This window comes from Equus asinus, chromosome 5 (genome assembly GCF_041296235.1).
Source record: "Equus asinus isolate D_3611 breed Donkey chromosome 5, EquAss-T2T_v2, whole genome shotgun sequence".
Taxonomy (NCBI): Eukaryota; Metazoa; Chordata; class Mammalia; order Perissodactyla; family Equidae; genus Equus; species Equus asinus.
In genome coordinates, this window is record NC_091794.1 from 47,244,689 (window position 1) to 47,251,557 (window position 6,869).

The window sequence follows — 6,869 nt, forward strand, 5'->3', positions numbered from 1 at the left end:
AAATCAATTATGCTTATATTTACATTCCCTCAAGGCTGAGGTGTTGCAAAAACTGCCGAAATATTATCTTTCTCTTTACAAAGGAGCAGAAAGGAAGGGTGAGATTGCAATTCAATATAATGAATAAATCTCTGGCTGTTTGGGGAAAGGGACAATAGCTGAATATTTATGAGATTGATGATAGGAAATGCATTTCATAGGGTCAGCAATTATGGAAATATTGCACCATTTTTAAAGAGCATAGGAACGAGCACTTGTTCAAGAAATATAGAATCATCTTTTACATATAGGAAGCTCACAGGAAATGTTTTAAAATTCATCCTCTTTATTGGGCAGTGGTTGGTAGAAAGGGAATTTTCATCTCTCTCAATCAGCCACATGACAGTAACACTACACTCACACAGAGATAGTACGTAACTTCCTTCTAGCTGTCTCAGGAAGGTCCTCTCATCTCGTTCAGTGTCTCTGCTTCCTCAGCTCAGATTCAGTGCCCAACCAAAGCATCTGCCTTCCTTTACCACCAGTCCAACAAAATCAATCCTGCAGAGGCCACCAGGAACCTCTTCATTTCCAATTCAGTGACCACTTCCCAGTGCTCATCTTAACAGACTTCCTTGCAGCTGTTGCCACTGATGAACTGAAAGTAGGGTCTCAAAGAGATTTTTGCACCCATATTCATAGCGGCACTATTCACAATAGCTGATACATAGAAGCAACCGAAGTGTCTGTCAACAGATGAATGGATACGTAAAACGTAGTCTATATATACGATGAAATATTATCCAGCCTTAAACAAAGAAAGAAGTCCTGTCACCTGCTACAACATAGATGAACCTTGAGGACATTATGCTAAGTGAAACAAGCCAGTCACACAAGGGCAAATACTGTATGATTACACTTATATGAGGAAAATCCTGGAAACAGAAAGTAGAATGGTGGTTGCCAGGAGGGGACAAATAGGAGTTGGTGTTTAATGGATATAGAGTTTCAGTTCTGTAAGATGAAAAAATTCTGGAGATCTCTTTCACAACAATGTAAATATTCTTAACATTACCGAATTGTGGCTTAAAAAGGGACAAGATGGCAAATTTTATATTGTTTTTTACCATAATAAAAAATTTTTTTAATCAAAAAAATTAATGTATTTTTTTCACTTCAAAATGACAAACTAAATAGGCATCTTTATATACTCTCCTTTCTGAGACTAGATTAAAACCTTAATAAAGAAATTGTTTTAACTTTTTATTTTGAAATAATTTTAGATATATGAAAAAGCCAAAAAAATAGTTCAGAGTTCGTGTATACCCTTCACTCAGCTTCCTCTAATGTTAGTAACTTATATACCCATAGATTAATTATTAAAACCAGGACGTTAATGTTGCAACAACACTATTAACGAAACTAGAGACCTTATTTGAATTCCACCAGTTTCCCCCTCAATGTGCTTTTTTTGCTCAGGGATCTAATCAAGGATCCACATTTCTCCTTACTCTTCCCCACGTAATCTGTGGCAAGTCCTCATTTTTTCCTTGTCTTCCATGTTCTTGACAGAGTACTGGTCAGTTCTTTTGTAGAATGCTGCTCAATTTGTTTTTTTCTTATGTTTTCTCATGATTAGATTGACCTTAAGCCTTTGGGGCAAGGATGCTACGTGACATAATGTTTTGTCCGTCTCAGCGCATATCAGAGGGGCATGCCTTATTACTGGTGATGGACCTGGATCATCGGATAAGGTGGAGACCGAAGTGTTTCCTCTCTAAAGTTACTGTTATCCCCTCTCTAATTCACAGAGATGGTTTGAGACTGTGCTAACATCCTGTTTCTACTCAAACTCTTGCCCAATGATTTTAGCGTCTATCTTACTTAGCGGATCTCACTACTGGGTTTGCATAGTAATGATTTTGTATTTCTTCTACATTTTTTAATTGGAATTTTTCTGTAGAGAACAGTGATCCTTTCTCTTCATTTACGTATTCAATTATTTATTTATATTGCTGTTAACTCAAGGACACATATTATTCTATTGGTTATAATCCAATATTGTAATTATATATTTCATCATTCAAATTGTTCCATTTTTGGCCATTTGGAGCTTCTTTAGTGTCGCTCCTGTGTCCTTACGACATGCCACCATCCTTTGAGCACTTCCTTATTTTCTGACACCACAAGATGTTCCAGTTTCGTCTTTTATTTTCTCTCCTCTAACCCCTGAATCACTTATCCAAGGAACTCTGGTTTCTTTTGTTGGAGAATAGTATTTGTAATCCAGGATTATGCCACAAGGTGTGCTCATGGCTACTGGAGTATCGTTACTCCCAGGCCCTCTCAGCAGATACAGCTGAGTATTATGTGTGTGAATACAAACCCACACATACACACATCTGTATTTATTTCTACATCTATCTGTATATACATCAAAAAATGATGAATTCATATTGACACTTATGATTCCGATCCAACACCATGAAGTTCATTCCAGCCTTCTCACTTTATTTATCTGTAACTTCTTTCTCCGACAGTGAGAGACCTGGCTCTCATTATCTATAATATGTTCACTTGTTTCTTCAATACTAGTATGCACATAGAGTAGTTATGCAATTGCTCATCTATATCCTTGTGAGATACGGATTTGCTAACTAGATCACAGTACGCATATAAAGTTCTTTTTATTTTTAGCCTCACAGTATCCAGTCAAAATATGATTTTCCAAAGCTATTTAGGACAGTTCTTTTTTATCCATCTACCTCAGTGCAGGTATGCCCTTCACTTGTAACATAGTTAGGTTCATTTGTTACTGATTATATTCCATTTCTGATTTATCCCACTTCCAGGTCAATTTTAATTATTTACTGGGGAAAAGATACGTATGTGGAACATTGCTATGGTTCTAAAAGTCAAACCTATGTAAAAAAAATATAGTCAGAAGAGCGTATTCCCTCTTCATCCCTGCTAGCCTGTCCCCATTCATTCCTTCTTCCCTCACCTTTCCCGCCAACCTCTGTAGGTAGCCAATCTCTTTGGTTTCTCAGTTATCTTTCTTGCATTTCTCTTGCACAAAGGTGCAGACACATATATAGTTTCTTACATCCTTATAGTCCCTTCTTTTTCACATGAAGATAGCTTGCTATATATACTCTTTTGTACTTTTCCTTTTCACACAGTAGTAGGTCTGTCCTGGAAATCACTCTGTTTCAGTTCATTAAACTCTTCCTCATTCTTTTTACAGGGGCGTAGTACTCCATTGTGTAGGTGGGCTACCATTTATTCAGCCACTTTCCTACATGTTGAAATTTAGGTTGTCTCTAATATTTGGCAATTACAAACACTACTGTAATAAATAACCTTGGCATATATATTTTTGGAATTTATTTGTATTTATTGGAAGTATATCTTCAAGGTAGATTCATACAGTGGGATTTCCGGGTCAAAAGGCAACTGCATATGTAGTTTTGTTAAGTATTACTGACTTTCCCTCTAGAAGAGTTACGTTGGTGCAACTCTCACCAGCAATTTATAAGGGAGTGTCTGTGTCCTAATAGCCTCGCTAGCAAAACCTGTTGACATGCTTTTTCATTTTTGCCAGACTGATAGTGAGAAATTATACCTCAGTATTGTTTTAATATGCATTTCTCTAATTATAAGTGAATTTGAACATTTTTTCGTATGTTTGAAGGCTGTTTATATATTTTTGTATCTGTTCCTGGGGTTTTTTCCCCCCATTTTTCAAATAGGTGTTGATCCTTTGTCTCTCAGTTTCTACAAGCTCTGTATATATGTTCCTGTTTGTGGTATATGTTACAGAAATGTTCTCCTAATTTGTCTATTGTCCTTTGATTTTGTTTATGGTGTGTTTTTTTGTCATGGAAGATTTTTTTTTTATGTATTCAGATTTCTCAATCTTTATTTTTATTGACCCTGGATTTTGAGTCATGGCTAGAGAGTCTTTCCCTTCATATTTAATAAGATTAAAGAAGAATTTACCCATGTTTTCTTCACATATTTGTATGCTTTCATTTTTTGCATTTAGATCCCTAGCCATTTGGAGTTTATTCTTGTGTGTAGCATGAGATGTGGATCTAATTTTATCTTCTTCCAAATGGTTACCAAGTTTTCCAGCACCATTTATTAAAATGTCCAGCTTTACCCCAATGATTCGAGATGCCACCAAATAAACTAATTTCTAAAGTTACGACAACAAAGAGATCATGAGAACCATCCACAGAGAAGAAATTTCAAAAAATTATTTATTATAAAAAGCAAATAGAAAACAATTGACTGATGAAGCTGAGTTAAGGAAGCCCTGCGTAGAATGCACACAGAGGAGGGACATTCTGTAGTGAGGAAAAAAGCCAATTCATCCACACACAACGATCTTAAATGTGTATAACTATAGTGTGTCTCTTGATTGATTTTCTAATCTAAGAAAATGCTATGGCTCTGATTTAACACAAAAGTTGGGTTGGAAAATCATTTCTTTATTTGTTCTTCTGAAATTGTTTTCCGTTTTAGCCCCCAGAGTCAGAAGCATAATGATGAGCTTCCAGCCACATCTAGAGTAACATCTTGACATCTCCCACATACTTTAGGTCCTTGGAACACAGCTGGGTATAGTATTCATTCAATTCTTCCAGCTGTGAGTTTTTATCTTTTGCTTTTGGCTTTTTAAAATTTTACCAATTCATTTCCATTCTCCTAGAAAAGCTTCAGATAATGAAAACATCAATTTGTTTCAAAGGAAGTGGTTCTGGGATGGGACTTTTTATACTGAAGGATCATGAAAAGCCAAGCAAACAGCTCCTGGCTGCATTACACAGGCAATCTAACTCCATGTTAGTCCTGGGCATGTTAGTCCTGCTCTGCTTCACACCCTGCAAAAGCATTGAAAGAGGAATCATTTAATTTCAAAAACACTTTGTGTTAATTACAAACTAGATTTTGAGTTTTGCTATAAGTAGGATCAGTTTGACATTTAGGAAACTCTCCAGAGTCTAGCTTGAAGGTGTTGATGAGGTGGGTAGACTAAGTCGCTAGGATTTGTACCAAAACATTTATCCATGCCCCTGAGCTGTGGGAATCAGTGAGTCAGTCAAAATCTTCACTTCATGTTTATGAGATGTCTTTCCCCCAGGGAGTTCTCCTCACATTCATTATCTTGTTAATCATCCGCCTATTCCCTTGGAGAAAAGAAAGTGAAGAAGCATGGGTTATGTTAGCTCTTTTATTCCCAGAAGGGAAAACTGAGGCTCAGAGAGAGCAAATAACTTAACAATTCAAATCTGCGAAATAATAATAATAAAAAAAAATACTGTCGTAAGAAATTGGTAGATTAATTATATAGATTTTATTATTTTAATCCCTAAAATTGATACTGAGAATAAGAGGTAAACTCTCCCCAAGGGGCATCATTAGTGTTAATTTGTAATTTAACATGAAAAGAAGTTTATAACTCTGTAGCAACAAGATTGGTCAAATAATACACAAACTTATCAGATTCTCTTCTGGCCAAGCTGCCAAAAATCCTACCCTCTTGCCCAGGCTGTGAGGACTTATGAGCTCTGCCTCAGTTAGGAATAAATCACTGAATTTTCTCAGCTGTAAAATGAGTCCTCTGGCCTAGCCCATGCCTTTTGCCCTAGGTACTTGGAGAGAATGAAAGATTTGAAAAGTTCCTTACTCCTTAGAAAAAAATAATTACATATGGTTAGTCAGGCAAATTATTAGAGGCTGAAAGCCCTAGGACTTTAAGAGAGACGAATATGCCACTATGACCAGAGTGGGAATTTTAATAAAAATGAAAATATACCATGCAAGTATCTATTGCTGTTTTGTGGCTCCTGATATTTATTTCTGGGAGACCGTGGTTATGATTCCAACCAATGAGGTTTTATAAGTTGGTCACCATTTGAAGTAATGGATATGTTTATTACACATATGAGGGAATGGAATTAATTAAGATACAGGGGATACTGTCTTTGCATGAATAATTGTAGTTATTCCAGACAGCATCCAAAAGAAGAAAACATTATTATCCTCATTTTACAAATAAAATGGGGATACAGATAAAATTACAAAAGAAACTTATCCAGGATATCACAGCCAGTAGGTGGTAGAGCTGAGATTTGAATTCAAGTCCTTTGATTCTCAAATATATGTTCTTTTGTGAGCACTTGAGAAGAATGTGGATTCTCCTGTTTTGGGATGGAGTGTTCTATGTATGTCTATTAAGTACAACTGTTTTAGATTTTCATTTAATTCCACTGTTTCCTTCTTGATTTTCTGTCAGGATGACCTGTCCAATGATGTGAGTGGGGTAGTGAGGTCTCCTACTATTATTGTGTTATTTTTGATATCTTCTTTTAGGTTTATTAATAGTTGCTGTATGAACTTTGGTGCTCCTGTGTTGGGTGCATAGATATTTATAAGCATTATTTCTTCTTGATGAAGTGTCTCTTTGATCATTATATACTGACCCTCTACGTCTCTCTTTACCTGCCTTATCTTGAAATGTGTTTTGTCTAATATAAGTATTGTGACACCTGCTTTCTTTTGTTTGCCATTGGATTGGAGTATCATCTTCCATCCCTTCACTCTGAGCCTGTATTTGTCATTGGAGCTGAGGTGTGTTTCCTGGAGGCAACAGATTGTTGGATCTTGTTCTTTAATCCATCTTACTTTTCTGTGTCTTTTTATTGGATAGTTCAGTCCGTTTACATTGAGGGTGATTATTGATGCATGAGGGCTTCATGCTGTCAGTCTGTCACTTGTTTTCCGGTTTTCCTGCATTTCCTTTATTCCTCGTCCTGTGTGTTTTGGCCTATCGGTTGACTTCTGCAGTTTCTTATGCTGGGTTTCTCAGCTTTTTCCTTATT